General features: G+C 35.0%; 1 protein-coding gene across 6 annotated transcripts in view; it reads left to right on the forward strand.

Annotated features, from left to right (window-relative positions):
- LOC106877599 (putative G protein-coupled receptor CG31760) overlaps window positions 1–16,751 on the forward strand; it is a 1,070,704-nt gene that overhangs the window by 193,533 nt on the left and 860,420 nt on the right. Inside the window, exon 2 of one of the 6 annotated variants that reach the window (XM_089357298.1) lies at window positions 2,604–2,651. The exons of the other annotated variants lie outside the window; for them this stretch is intronic. The gene's annotated coding sequence lies outside the window, so the exon portion shown is untranslated. The remainder of the gene's footprint in view (window positions 1–2,603; window positions 2,652–16,751) is intronic. 6 annotated transcript variants of the gene reach the window in all.

Here is a 16,751-nt window from a genome sequence, read left to right on the forward strand (position 1 = left end):
AATTTATTAAACAGCGATAATATCCCATCGTGTTTTTCTAGAAACGCACTTTTACACTGATAGTATCAATAAAGTTCGAAGTAAAGGAAAAAGCCTGTTAAGCATTGTAGTAGTCAGGATTTTTAGATAAGTAATCGCAATTCTTATACGCACTGTTGTCATCATCTTATGTGATATAGCTCAAACGTTTATATATTCATACACTAGTATGAATATATCAGAATAAATTAAATTAAGCTGTCATTCTATTAACACGGTTTGTTTATGTCAATTTAGAAATACATATTTTAGCACACGATAGTAAGTGTATGGAAGCCTATTGCTTGTTTTAAAGGTTACAAAGTTGACCTTAGAAACATACAGCACTGTTAAACTCCACATAAAAACCAATGTATTTATTTGAAGTGTGTTCTTGAGAAACGGGGTGACCTCCAGTAATAATAATTGTTGGCGTGAGAAACACCCATATTTATTTATTATTTATTTATTTCTATTTATTTTAGATTTTAACTCTTAGATTTTATCGTTACATCTTACAGATTTTATGTTATCTATGACTAATCATAGAACCGTCAATGACTCGTATTATATTTCAGGTGCAGCTCAGTAAATTTCAGGACGATATTTATGATTTGTTAGTCGTGTGTACAAGTGATTTTAAACACACATAAAACAGAAAGTACTGATCTCTGTTTAAGCATCCGTATTACTGTATAATCTCGACTAGAACCAAGAATTCTAAATTAGTCTATGGATGTGGATAGAGCAGATCAAATTAGGTACGGTTAATTCGATGCCTACTGATAAAATTTTGCAGTTTTGTAAAGATAAATTATATTTCCCATGCTCTTGTACTGTATTTTCACCTAAAGAGTTATTCGTCTAATTTGCAGACTTTTGGGTGTCAAGCAATACATTCGCACTTCCCTTAAATTTTGAGGCAGAGTTCCAAATGTGTGTGTGTGTGTGTGTGTGTGTGTGTGTGTATGTGTGTGCACGCGCGTAGGTGTATGTATGTATTTATAAGTTTATGTATGTTCGTATGCATATATACATATTTGTTTTTATAATTAATTGGACTCTTCCTAACAATTAAGATTGAATTTACATATAAAGACACAAAGTTCTGGTATTTGAATAACGAAACTGACTGGTCCTAAATATTGAACATCACAAAATTGTCTTGCATATTTTTTTATTGTTACTTTTTATAGATTTAATTTGTGATATCTATATTAATTTGTCTGAAAATCCTGATTTGTTACTTAAAAATTTACTAACATATCCATGTTCTCTAATGAAATATAAACTTTAACCACCATCTCTTACTTCCTTCTCATCACAGAACGATTTAACTGTTTTGCTGGTCAAGGTAGTGATACAAAGTGACGAAGTACCGATCACTGGGAATGAACATGATGCGATTTCCCGTATTTGGATACGGGAAATCGCATCATGAGAAAGAAATATACACTATATGTACACGCATGCACACACACACACACACACACACACACACACACAGACACACACACACACACATGTGCGCGCGCACGCACCCACGCACAAACAGATAAAGAAATGAGAGTAATGAGAGTAATGAGATACAAAAATGACTATATATGGCTCTGAATAGCAACACGAAAGTGCAAATCATGAATAAAATAAATAATCAGAATACATATGTTTTAAGTCAGTCTTTACCGGAAATTATCGCTGTGTATTTCCCCATTCCAATCCAGTGATTACACAAAGATGAAGGCATTTCCGCAACCCCAATTTTCAATGGTAAAATACTTTCTTAGTTACAAACGTTGCATTACTACGTTTACAACCCGAAATCAATATTTTTTCTCTGTATATATAAGAAAATAGAAATTAAACTCGCGAAGCTAGTTTTCAGAAGAAACGTATGTTATTACAATACAAGGTTTCACAAATATAATGTTGTTAGGATTCACACAGTTTTCACATTTAAAACCAAAAACACTTTGAGCAAATTAAAGAAATTCTGTTGTTGCCATTGTTGTTGTTTGGCGTCATATCAGCTATGATCGGGTAGGTTTTGAGCAGAGTTATACAATTCATGATGCTCCCATCTTGTGTAGGACTGCATTAGGTAATTTAATGTCGTTTCAAGGCAGAATGCTATCTGTGGGGGATTTGGCTGGTATTTCTAGCAAGATGAGCGACCAAGACGAGGCTCCCTTGATCCCACAAAATGGTGCATGTTTTACACTCATTCGATAATGAGATTCATCATTTCATATTATAATGCTTTCTGTTCATATCATTCTCAGATTATCCTGCATTTAAATAACTAGAGTGTTACACAAGCTACCATAAAAGCTTTACGTTTTAATCGTTTTACGTTTTAATCAAAAGCTTTACGTTTTAATCAAACTATAACCTCTATTGGTTTCAGAAGAATAGTTTCAGAAAGTGTCGTATATAACTACTCATGATTTCCTCTCGCATGCGTTTCTAAAAATTATTTATACACAGGATACTAATTAATGATATTTCGTGCGTTGTAATGTTTTGATGTGAATAGTAGATTAATCCCTGCAATGTTTTGATGATGTTTTCTTTTCTGCTTTTAGCTCGTTTATCTTGGTCACTAAGGAATACTTAAACACAGTGCTCAATCAGTAAGGCTTTTCATCATTGCATATTTATGGCCCATATCTGTTTGAACGCTCTCCGTTAATCTAACTGATTTATAGCCATTTAATAATTAATTAATCACTGTATCAACGCCATTGCCTTCAAACCGTATTTATTCCTGCCACAATATTCCATGTTTGATGATAGTGAAAATATAGACATGATATCAATTGGGAATCTTTAGAAAAAATCCCTTTAAAGCCCATCTCATCATTCATTCGAGGAATCCAACTCTTGTCTACTCAATTTGTTCACCTTCTCTATATAAATAGCTATGGCTATCAATCTATCTATCTATCTATCTATCTATCTATCTATCTATCTATCTATCTATCAATCTATCTATCTATCTATCTATCTATCTACCTACCTACCTACCTACCTACCTACCTACTTACCTACCTACCTACCTACCTACCTTCAAATATAATTTCAGAAACTGACCAAAAATACATTTTTAAAAACACTAATCAATATATCCTGTACAGCCACATCTTTGACAATAACACATCTATAAACGAATAAGAGAATCTCGACATGCTCAACCGAGTAGCTAGAATTAGGAGCCATGTGTCCCTCAAATAACAATCTACAGTCTTCAATAAAAGAAGAATTCAATTGATTAGAAACGGTATGGTTAAGGTAGAAATTCTTTTGATCATTAATCTTGATGGATCCAAGTCAATGTGTTACCCGGCTCGTCTAACTTGGAATGTATTTAATGTTGTAGGGAGGCAGTATTTCCTCAGCTGACAGTGATAGCTGTTCCATTCATAGAAAAAATCATATAATAATTTCAAAGGAATATGACTACGTGTGGATATGTATTATGTATGTATAGACACATACACACGCGCGCAAATACACACACACACACACACACACACACACACACACACACACACACACACACACACACGTAGGTTAGTTAAAATATGTTAAATTCTCCCTTATGGTAAAATATGTTAAATTCTCCGTTATGGTAAAATATGTAAAATTCTCCCTTATGGCAAAAGGGGTAAAAATACTGTAAACTACCCAGACTTTCCACCTTGTCGCATTCCCAGACACAGCACTCCTAGAACCTTAGCCGTAATGAATGGGAAACGCTGTTGACCAAGTGGCGCTATTAGACCGCAAAGTCGGGAGAATTTCAGCAAAATCAGCGCAAAGCATCGTTTAAGCATAAGCGAAAGTTGGGTTAGTTAAAATATGTTTGTGACCTATTTCATGGCAGTTAAAGTGGAGAAAAAATTCTTTCTTAAGGTAAGAGATTTAAAAACACTATATTTTCCCAATGCTTGCCTTTGTCGGACTACCAGACACGGCGAATCTGGCTCTGTAGCCGTGATCAGTAGGAAATACTGAAGAACGGTAGCACCAGGGAAATTTAAACCGTAGCTTTGACTAAAACACACTCAACAACATTAACTGGGTTGTAGTGTTGAGCATCTCTGCATCTCACCGGTTGAGTTTATCTCAGTTGAGATGCAACACAACTAGATGCACAATATCCTACCGCTATGGGACAGATGCAGGATAGGTGGAAACAATTGTGCTGAATACAGATTCTTACTAAAACCATCTTCTGTTTCCTTCATCAATTATATATATATATATATATATATATATATATATATATATATATACATATATTAGGTTGGCAACTAAGTTCCCGCCGTTTTTTAAAATTTCAATTTGTTTAAAGGCTTAATAAAAAATAACTAATTCATCAATAATGTATTCACCCTTTCTGTTTACAACTTCTTCCCAACGTTCAACAAGATTTTCAATACCTCGATGGTAGAAATCACCCGATTTGGACTCCTAAAGTTGATCCAACCAAGCTCTTAATTCTGTATCAGTATCGAACGAAACTCCGCGCATAGCATGTCAAAGAGATAGAAAGAGGTGGAAAACCGTTGGTGCCAAATCAGGAGAGTACGCGGGTGTGACAGCACATCCCAGTCATGCGTTTCAATGGCTTCTTGGTCATATTGGCGATATGAGGGCGGGTGCTCTCGTGCAGTAGAAGAACTCCATGCTGACGATTAGGTCTTTTCTCCTGAATAGTCGTGTTGCGTCGTTCCTTTTGTTAAACATAGAGTTCCTCGTTGACTTTTTGATTCCGTTCAAGCAATTCTTAATGGATAATCTCTTCCCAGTCCCACCATACGCACAGCATCGTTTTATGCGGATGAAGAACTTGTTTCACGCGTGGTGTCGCTTGTTTACTGGGGATAAGCCATTCCTTACGCTGCTTCATATTGATGTACAGGCACTATTTTTCGTCGTCAGTAACGATTCGGTAAAGAAATCGTTGCTTGTGTCCATGAGTTGAGCGGTGACGAGGAAGAAAAACCAACGGAGATTGTGACTCGTTGATTTTAGTTATTGTCACATAAAGCATGTGGAACCCATGCTCCATACTTCTGAACCTTTCCCATCGAGTGAAGATGCTTCTCTATAGCTGTGTGGGAGCATTCCATTTTCTCTGCTAGTTCCCTTGTCATTTGACGAGAATTGTGTGCAAAATTTGGTTTCATTTCTCTACATTGAACTCAACTGGACGACCAGAACGAGGTGCGTATTTGAGGTCAAAATTTCCATTTTTGAAATTGGCATACCAATCACGAGCGGTTCTTTCAGCTATAGCACCCTCTCCGTACACAGTACAAATGTCGCGAGCAGCTTTTGCGGCCTTAGAACCTTAATTAAAAGCAAAGTGAAGGAGGTGCGGAAAACGCTCGTTTTTCTTACCTTGACATTCCTTTTTAATGATCTTAAAATAAACAAAAATTAACTATAAAATAGAAACAAAATAGATTCCAAAATGATTCAAAAATAGAATTCTCGAAAAGATAGATTCCAAAATTTAAAGACGCAATAAATTCCGAAATTGAAAAAAAAAAAAACGGCGTAAACTTAGTTGCCAACCCAATATTTATATAAGATGCTAGGGCACAGTATTGGCCTATATTGCTTTTAATATATTTCGTAATATATTATAGTTGCATATCAAAATACAGTGTACTTACCAGCAATTCACACACACACACATATTGTGCGTGTGTTTTTGTGCATGCATATATGTATATATGCAATTGCTCATCTGTGTGTGTGTGTGTGTGTGTGTGCGACGGCAAATATATATGTATAAAGAGATAGAGATATTGATAGATAGATAGATAGATAGATAGATAGATAGATAGATAGATAGATAGATAGATAGATAGAAGACTGTAGTTACAACCGATTTACGGATGAAAGTACATTGATACACCTTCACATTCTCTTATGTTTTATAAATCTTTCTGAGCGTATGTGTGTATACTAGTAGTAGTGGTAGTAGTAGTAGTAGTAGTAGTAGTAGTAGTAGGAGGAGGAGGAGGAGGACGAGGAGAATTTGATCATACTCCAGCTTTAATTACCTTGCTATTATTGCTTTGCTTTAATTAACCTTTAACAGAAAAGCGATATTTTTCCTGCAGTTACTCATTTCACTTTATCCGCTTATTTTTGTTTACTTATACTTGAAAAAATTCTCAATCTTGAAATCACCAACAAAAGTAATGGCAACAACTTTTGCTCATCGAAGCAGGCGAGCAGAAACGGTTATGTAAGACTAATCTATTTGCCATATATGCAAATATCGTTAAAAACGAATTTTTACATTTAATTAGAATGGTGATTTTGTATTAATTTTGGTAACAAAATCATTAGATATAGTTTGAATCATTATTACCTCAACTAACCTAACTACTTATTAAGCGAATTCCTATATAACAAATGTGATTTATGAAATCACTTGTAAATAATATGTAAGTAGTTTAATAACTAATTTTTTCTCTCTTTACAAAACATTTGTTACTTTGTTCAAGTGACAAGGGAATATTTTTTTTTAAATGCATATAATTTATGTGAAGAGAAATATGCAGTTCAAGGATTTTGAGTCAGTTCATTACTTATTGAGAAAGAGAAATAAAGATAAGGGAAACTGTGGAAAGAAAAAGAGAAAGAAAAGTTTTGGAATGTAATTAATCAGTTCTATATTTCGTTTCATGTCACTGATTTTATTAAACTGTCAACGATTACGTTTCTTTCTGTGATTACATAACGAAAGATTAATGATCGAAAGTGGATGAGAGCGAAGAATATTTAAAAGGAAAATATATGTAAAATATAGAATAGGAGCGATAGGGAAATACACATATAGGGCATAAAATAAAACACACAAGTTGAGGTAAAATACAATAGAAGTTAGAAGTCTTTTACCTTTCGAGCATATGCTCATCTACAAAAAGTATAGACAAGGAGCGAAAATGGAGAGAGAACAGAACAAACGTATCTCAATTGTTGTTACCGCATGCTGTAATGACTGGAAGCAGAAGACGGCGCTGGAGGCGTGAGGGGCAAGGGACCTAACATATGTATGTTTGTGCAAACACGTGTGTGTTTATGAGGATAATGTACGCGTGTATTCTCTGTATGTTTTGTTATTAATTACGGTTATATGAGCACATGGATACGTGTGAAAGGTTGTCTGAAGAATGTGTGTGTGTTTGTCTATATATTTTCCATGTTTTTGTTTCGAGCCTTGTTGCTAAAGTAGAAAAGATTACTGAAATCATGAGAAGACAAAACATTGCTGAACTTTAATAAACGATGCAGGCAAGTGCTTACAATTGACTGAACTGACGCAAATGTAGCACTGATACGTACTTTATCGATACTAGCAAAGTCAATTCTGACTGTGTATAAAATTAGAGCATAAAAAGATAATTAATTAGCTCTAAATTATAATAATTCTGTCATTCAGTATCTCTGAAAACAGCAGGCATCGCTGCGTTTTTAAGTTTGCTTTCCAATTAGGGCACTGGTTCAATCCTACTGGCCTATTATTAAGAAGTCTATTTGAGGGACTGCACGATCAATCCAAGATCCAACGTGTCAGGTTGATACTATCACAGAATTACGTTAAGGATACACGTGCGTGTGGAATGCTCTGCTATTTTCTTCGGTATTTCAGTGAAAAGCTTGTCCAGATGATCAAACACTTTAACTGTCCTATTCCAAAATCGAAGTTGAAAGTCAATAACAAGAGCAATGACCATAAATAACAGATATAATAATTATGTTTATTTATATATTTGAATAGTAACGAGTATACTTATGGTTAAAATTTGCCAAATGTATGGATTGTCAAGCTTTGGTTTGACTCGATTTCATATCAAAAGCTAATGAGAAGTAAATAAATACTACAAAGCATGGTGTTTGTTTCTTTACATGGAGTGACAAACAGTATCTTGTAATGTTTCTTTTCTCTTTGAATTATTTTATTAGCATACGAGACGAGAAGAGTTTGCTATGACTAATTCAAACCATTTCTAATAGTTGAAAGAAGAGAATACCGTAAATGGTCACAGGAGTTTCTTAGGGGACAGATCTCTGTATTTGACTGACACTTTATTTATCGATCAGAGAAATATGAGAGATGAAGTTCAGTTCGGTAGAACTGAAATTCATAGCATAATGAAGTGTAACAATTAATTCAATATAATTTGCCAATGACTGTCTCACATTTCACATTAGGACTATGTTGCCGACCACAAAATTTTAGAGCGTCCTTTTTCGTCATAATTTAGTAATCAAGCACGTTCAGGTTTCATCCAATAGCAAAAAGTATAAGGTGCCTTGTAAAATTTTGTTACATCCATTTATGACGCGATTTGAATCTCCATACACTGATATTCCTTATATCGTTGACATAACAATTTGGAAGGGAACCATGCACGTGTGGACATAACAGAATTGACCACAACCAACCTGAAGCAGCGTCTTACGCGCTGTTGTAGCAGAAAATGGTGATTGCCTTTGTAGATACTCGTTGTGTTAGGTGGTCGATACATTAAAGTACCAATCAATTTTTTGAGTCGATATTATCGAGTGTATCTCGTCTCCCATAGATCTAATCAATAATTAAGCACATGTACTGATGATTAATAATGATTATAGATAGCTCATTTAGTAAAAGAAAGTTCTGATTTCATTACAATATTCTTTATAATTAGTGTCAGCAATATATTCCGATGATCAGCTCAATCGAATGTAGAACTGTTAAAAATTTCTTTCTTATATGCTAGTGTAATAAGTCTTTCTGAATTAGACAATTTTGCAAGTCTTGGGAATAATATTCGTGATTATTAGGCTTCGGGCTACGATGTTTACTGTTATAATTGTGCAATTCTCCCGTGACTATAACATACTTTCTTTCGCTTTAATGTTACAAAATGAGTGCACATATTCTAATGTATGTGTTGTGTGTGTGTGCGTGTGTGTGTGAGAGAGAGAGAGAGAGAGAGAGAACGTGTGCGCGCGTGTATGAATGAATATATTTACTATATAATTGTGAGTGTATGTGTGTATGTATATGAGTATGTCATAGAAAGGCTCTGAGAAATCATAGAGAAAAAGGATTTGATTTTCAAGCTTTGCATCCTAAGGAGAAAGATTTTTAGTTATTAATAACCTAAAATTATAATTTTCTACGAGAAATAATTCAAATTCCAGTTCGCCAAAATTGAATGTCTTTAGAAGCCACCATCTTAAACTCATGATTAACTAAGTTTGTTGTGTGTGTGTGTGGGTGGATGGGTGTGATGTCTTTATATCTACCTCACGCTATCTGTCTACCTCTGTCTCACCCTCTCTCTTTCTCACTCTTTCCCTGAATATGTATGTCTCTCAAACTGAGCGTGTATGCTTGTATGTGAGAGTGTATGCGTGTCAGTGTGTCGTTGTATGTATATGCATGTGTGTGAGCAATTTTATTAGGGAGACAAAGTCAAAAATCCCTGACAAGCATTACAATTCCAAGCATAGATGATAAACCCACAAGAGCCTCTGTCATACAAACTCAGGAAACAATGTTCAATTTCAAATCAAAAAACCTCAACTTTCAGTGAGTCTTGATTTTGTCATGACCATCAAAAAAACGCAAGGGAAAACATTTTCAGTTGCCGGTCCACACCTTGAAGAGCCCTGCTTCCAGCGATCAGCGAGATTTTCAGAGTAGGAAATAAGAAAAATTTCTACATCTATGCACTAAATGGAAAAGCAAATCTTCGTTCGACAAGACATTATAAATTGCCTCAAATAATGCAGAAATTCGTTCAGATCAAGAGGCTTTTCCGTCGGGGAAAATACGGTCTGACATGAAATGAAAAAAGAAGTTGAAATAAAGACATTCTATTGCAACGACGGACTACTGAGCTAATATATTATGTGCGTGTGATGAATGTGAGGAATGTATGTATATATAATATGTATAATACATGTATGTGTGTGGGGGGGGGGTATGAGTGTGAGTGTGCGTATGTGTGTTTTGTATATATATATATTTATATATATATATATATGATATGAACAGTAGTGACATCTAACTTCAAATCTCAGTGTTTGAATGTTTCATTTATAAATTTATATATATATATATTTATATATATATATATATATAGAGAGAGAGAGAGATAGAGAGAGAGAGAGAGAGAGAGAAAGAGAGAGAGAGAGAGAGAGAAAGAGAGAGCGAGAGGGGGGAGAGAGAGAGGGGGAGAGAGAGAGGGGGAGAGAGAGAGAGAGAGAGAGATGTTTTTTAAATGATTCATAGCGAAGGCATAGTGTACTGTAAGTATTATTTAACACGACGATCGTTTCATCTTACATCTGCCCTGCTCCCTTGAGGGTGGGGAACGATATAATGGAAGTGAATGCACCCCACAGTACAGAACAATCCTCATCGGATTACGTAATACGCTACAGTGTTATAAGATGTATATTTCGCTAGTGTGTAGCAGGATGAAGTTGGCATGATACGTTCGTTTATAGTAGTTCACAAATCCACTAATGAGTGAGAGTGGATAGTATAAGTTGGGAGAGTGGTAGGTACAAAACATCAAATACAAACAATAAATGGAAAGGCCACAGTCGCTTTTCAATGAAAAGCGCTCTAAAGGTTGTGGGGTTCTTTGATAGTTCGTTATGCGCATCATTCGTGGAAAGCGGTCGAGAATTTAGTGTGGGGGGGGTCGCGTCTTTGGTCTTGGTATGCAGATGTAAGCCGAAACGAACGTCGTGCTAAATAAAGCTTAGAGTACATTCTGTCTTCAGTATCAATCATTTAAAATATACTAAACGTGCACCGAGGAATTTCTTAAGTATATCCTGCGACGATGCGCAGTACAATGCGGATGACACCTGGTCGCCTTTAGTGGTGGACGTGCTCTCAAGGAAGATACACTACTAGGGAGATACACTACTAGGGAGATACCCCAAACAAGGTTTGGTTACTTCATTTAAAGTCTCCTATCTAAACTTCAATTAAGTGTCCCATCCGTGAACGATCGATGCTAGATTTGTCGAGACAATTGTCCTGATTAATAATAAATTCTCGTTGATTCCATCTTCCGTCTTTCATTTACCATGTGTGTTTGTGTATTCTGCGTGTGTACGTGTGTGTGTTTGTATGCATTATTATGTATGTGAGAATGTACATATGCATATATACACATGAATATGTATGTGTGGATCTCGCTCGCTATGAATTTGTATACGTACACAGAAATATTGAGGAAACTGCATATATAAACGTGTGTGTGAATGTTATAATACCTATTTCATCCTTCTTTCTCAGCACACCCGCACACTCACACACATACACTAACACACGCATATGTATATACACACATACATATAATACAGACATACGCACGCTCGCACACATCCATGTATATATGTATATAAACATATCTAACATGTAGTATGACATATTTTGTCATATCAAATTGGAAGAATTCTCGAATTATTTTTGGCAAGCGAAGAGGCAAACAGCAATTTTGGAAATATAGCTGTCAATCAAACAGCATATAGATTTTTTTTTTCTTCTCTTTACCCCTTAAAAGCTTTTAAGGAGCATTTTTATGCTGATATGATTCTTACATGTTGCGAAGAGATTCAATATAAATTACAAAAACGTATTTTTGGCTGTAATAGAACATATTTATGTTGCGTATGAATGTCAATAACTGAACTACTTCGATGCGATTAATATCAATAATATAGATAATTTTTCCGTGTACATTTGCTACAAAAACATCTCAGCGATATTTGGTAAAGTAATCCATTTAGCTTATTTCTCATAAAAGACAGTATGGTCACGGTTGGAAAGCCTTTTATCAAATGCTTGCTCCATCAGGGCTTTCATGGGCCTGAAGAGCAGCAAAAGTCTTAATAGCAAATGACGGACATTATGCAGTTATTCTAACTTATAGAGATCTGAAACATATCAGATATTAAACTACCAAAGTTTGTGTTCTTACGTGGAAATTGAGGTGACACATAGTAGAGTATGCAGACTTTGATATAGGAGAAACTGAGGTGGTCGTGGCTGGAGTGTCTTTGATGAGAGATTTGTCATATTTTACGTCAACATCTCCGAGAAAAAGAAGTGGTGGAAGAAGAAGAAGAAGAAGAAGAAGAAGAAGAAGAAGAAGAAGAAGAAGAAGAAGAAGAAGAAGAAGAAGAAGAAGAAGAAGAAGAAGAAGGATAGCAACGGGGAAAAAGAAAATTATGATAGTGTAGAAAAAGGAGGAGAAAAGGTTGCCAAGAAAGGGCTCTCAAATAGAAATTGAATAAGGATCTTAGGAAACATATAGTAGTAGTAGTAGTAGTAGTAGTAGTAGTAGTAGTAGTAGTAGTAGTAGTAGTAGCTGTACTATTTATTGTTGTTGTTGTTGTCTATGTTGATGTTCCATAGGTATCACTGAGAAGAGGAAATCAAGAAGAAAACTTGAAAGTAGAAAATGATGAACAGAATGAAATAAACAAGCCAAGCAACAAAGGAAAAGTGAACAACAATAGTAAAGAAACAAACAAACACACACACAAACAAACAAACAAAACCTAGCAATACGGCGTTACAAACAATTGAATAAAACAGGTCAAACTATGTGAGGTGGATAAAAAGAAGTAAAGATGATTTCGCTACCAATGGATTAGTTTATGAGAGACAATTTCAATGTTAAGCCTCCGTATCCAATCACCAATTAGACAATCGATAACTTTTTTGTTCTTGTTTTATTTGGGTATTTACAAATTTTGTCGCAATGAAGATAACCAGTAAAGTGAAGTGAAAATTGACCCACCCCAGGCACACACCCACACCTCTTCTAAGTTTCATTTGTATGCATTTCTAAACAGTTGTTTTTTCATTGATTTAAATTCAATAAGACACACCTAATGGCCGTCGAGCCAATAAGAGTGCCTCTGCGTTACTGCTAAAGCTGCTAGAAGCTAAATCTCACTCAAATCACAACATACGTCTATAAAAAATACATCACTTTGAACATTGTAGTCTAGGCGGACTATCTCGCTAAAGGCACGAGTCGTAGTCTTTAAAATTGATTGTCCATTGGAAAATGTATTTCTAAATGCACTATATCTAAAAAAAAAACGGTATGGTCATGACTGGAAAGCCTTTTAATCATACGCTTTCTTGATCAAGGTTGTGATGACCTTAGGACAACAACCAAAACCTTAGAATAGTTTGTCTTTGTATTTATTTAATGTGAAGTAAATATCATATCGGACAAGATGAATAATTAACATGAAAATCCTTACAGTTAATAGTTTCAATATTGCAGGCAACTGTTTTATATTTTGGGTAGTATTCCTAACGAGCTTGTTTTAACGCCACCACCACCAATAACACCTGGTTCTTACAGTATTTAACAATGTTCAGTCTGTTTCGAGCTATCGAATCCTACCTCCCCATCGACAGTTTCTTCTCAGCTCATGTTGCTTTCTACTAACCATTGATCTGCAGATATTGGCAGCCTGTTAGGCGCTACTAAAAAGGTCATGGGCACACCCCTCCTTCTCTGATTAACTTATAAAAAACTCCTACATGAAATAATTTGTTTAGCTTCTTGTTTTGCGAACCAGCCATCACGCTTAAAAGAGATTATAATCAATATTGCTCCTACGAAATAAGAAACCTGTTATTTGTTGCTAAGGTATTAAAGTCTGAGATGTTTTGGGGAGATGAAATTAAATTACGTGATATACATGCTTTTCTTAAGAATAGTATTGACTTTAAACAAGTACAGTTGTTAATCTAGCTGATACTGTATTAAGCTCTAAACACTGGTGACATTTATTCAGCAACTGTCTACTACCCACAAAAGTCTCAACCTTAGTGAATCGAAACAATATGCAAACAAAGTTAATCCCACAAGGTGTGATAGCAGAATACAGGTAATCACTGAATCTGGTACCGCTCAACGTCTTCTGCCTTCCAATAACCAACTATCAGCAAATACAGATGTTTAATCCTGGAGAGAGATTACAGATTTCTGCAGGCCAGTGGGAGCCTTATTTAAAATGATTCTAATGTTACACCGTTATGTATTCTGAGACCAGAATTTTTTGGAATAAGGATAATTTCCTCAGGGCTTGAACTCGAAATGGAATGGTGCAGTAAATTTCCTTCGTCACTTAATCGTTTCTAACACTAATCGTCGTAACTAGAATTGATAGTGATTGGATTTCATTCACTTCTTTATTTTCAGTTTATTTATTTTTTTATCGTTCCTTCTATCCTCAATGTAGCACTAAACTAGAAATTTAGGAAACATTTTTTCCAACATATATCCGTACTTGTCAACAGCGGTTAATGGAATTGAAGAATTTATCTACTTAGAAATTCTTAAAAGACTTCCATGTATAACATCATACTCACGTTAAATGATTAAGTTCAAGAGTTGCCCACATCTTAACACAATCATATTACTAGTACTTTCGGTAAAGTTACGTGGGAGGAAATCATACAATTGCTACGTTACCATAGCTTAACCAATACCATTCATGGATAGATTCTACTCGGTTTGGTTAGCAGAATATGGAAAAATTGAAGCAAGCGATATTTAAACGTCTCCACTTCCCCATTCTTCAAATTACTACTCTTCAAAGAACATTATAATAGCGAACACTGTTTCACCATTGCATGTACTGTACTCCGTCTACAGAATCAGCTGCTACTGCTGTTTTTGGTAGTATTCCACCAACCTACAACAAAATTTAACCTTGAAAACGTCAATATTGTTGACGTAATCCATATCCTCTCTTAAAAACACTACACCTATTTTATGGATTTATTTAGACATTAATTTATTTAAAATATCATTGTGTATGTGTTGGTGTGCATATGTGTCTCTGTTAGGGAGATGTATGTGTGCGCATGTATCTGTGTGTATATGCACACACATCTATATATGCATGTATGTATATACATATATATAATAAATATATATACACGTAAATATGTGTATATGTGTACTCTATATATAAATGCATATTCATATATGTGTAAATATATATACATATATAGATAGATAGGCATATATATATATATATATATATATATATATATATATATATATATACATGCATGTATATATACACACACGCACAAACATATATGCGTGTTGTCTGTTTTATACATGTATGCTGGAGTATATGTTTTTCTGTAAATGGGTGTGTGAATATGTGAGTATTTATGCATTTATTGATTTAATCATTCGTCAAAGTGTTTTGCGAGATATTAAGTCAAATGGCACTTAACGAAACAGCTTCATTTCTAGTTTCTCATATTAGTTGCAGGTCTGTCTCTGTTAATTCCCTCACAGAATGGCAGGTACATCCTTGAAAATCACTCCTGCGTAACACGTTTAATGATTCTGTATCACCTTGGAAAGTTTACCATTATCATTATTATTATTATCATTATTATCACCAATATCACCATCATCATCATCATCATCATCATCATCATCATCATCATCATCATCATCATCATCGTAATCATCATCATTATCATTATCATCATCATCATCCTCATCATCAACTCTCGGTAACATATAGCAAAAATGTAAAACAGGAATGATCACTTTTTATTTTGTAATGTTTTGAGTATTGATTTTTGACTTTTCTTTCCATCTTAATGATATGGTGGTGTGCTATGGCTCATTTGGAGAGATATTTTTCTTGCTCTTGTTTTCTGTATATATTTTGGAGTGATATTGATGTAGTCTAATACTGCTTTGAATTCTGTACAAACGCATGGGATGGTTGCTAAGAAGCTATGCTTACAAAAAACGCGATTTCATGTTCCACTCCATGTCTGAGCACTATAGGTATGTGAATTAGGAATATGAGGGATAGAATATGCTGAGGATTCAGATGTGTTCGTTGGTACAAAGACATACACGCGCGCACGCACACACATATTACTTAATAAATCGTGTGATATACACCTGGTAGTTTACTGGTAAGGCACGTTCACCCTGAGTGTTGGTTGGGTATTCGATTAATGATATTGACGAAATATGAAAGATACGAAAATCTTTCTTGTTTACAACGATTATTTCGACCCATCTAGTATCGATCCTTCGTTGGTGGCATTCTGAATATTTGGTGTCGGTTCATCCCTCTGTGTAGATGTATCTCCTCGTGTGATTTCAATAGGTATCTTGTTAAAATAAACTGTTTCTGAAGATTGCCTCTTGGTCTTCGTATATCGAAGTGGCAAATTACGGTATACAACTTCATTCTTATAGAATATCGATAACAAATATCAGATACAAAAAGAAGCGAATGCACAGCACAGCTAAACGTGTATTAGATACAAGCGTTAGTAGATTAGATGTACAATCACTCACACATACGTGCTCTGGCACACGTATATTCGATCGTACAAACGCACACGCACATACATGCACACATACACGCATGATTTGGTGCACATACGCTCGCACACAGAATTAAGTAGATATTAATAATGCCAGTGGCTATTACTGGCTAGTGATACGACTCCGGTTAGTGAGCAGTCACAGATTATGTTGTGCAATTCACTGGCTCTAGTAAGTATTCATTTTACAGTTGTACAGTCATAAATACGAACATAAATACTGACATTTGTAGATGTATATTTTCTGAATGCCTAAGGAAATAGCCGAGAGCCTGTAGAAAGC

This window comes from Octopus bimaculoides, chromosome 9 (genome assembly GCF_046866305.1).
Source record: "Octopus bimaculoides isolate indiv1 chromosome 9, ASM4686630v1, whole genome shotgun sequence".
Lineage (NCBI taxonomy): Eukaryota > Metazoa > Mollusca > Cephalopoda > Octopoda > Octopodidae > Octopus > Octopus bimaculoides.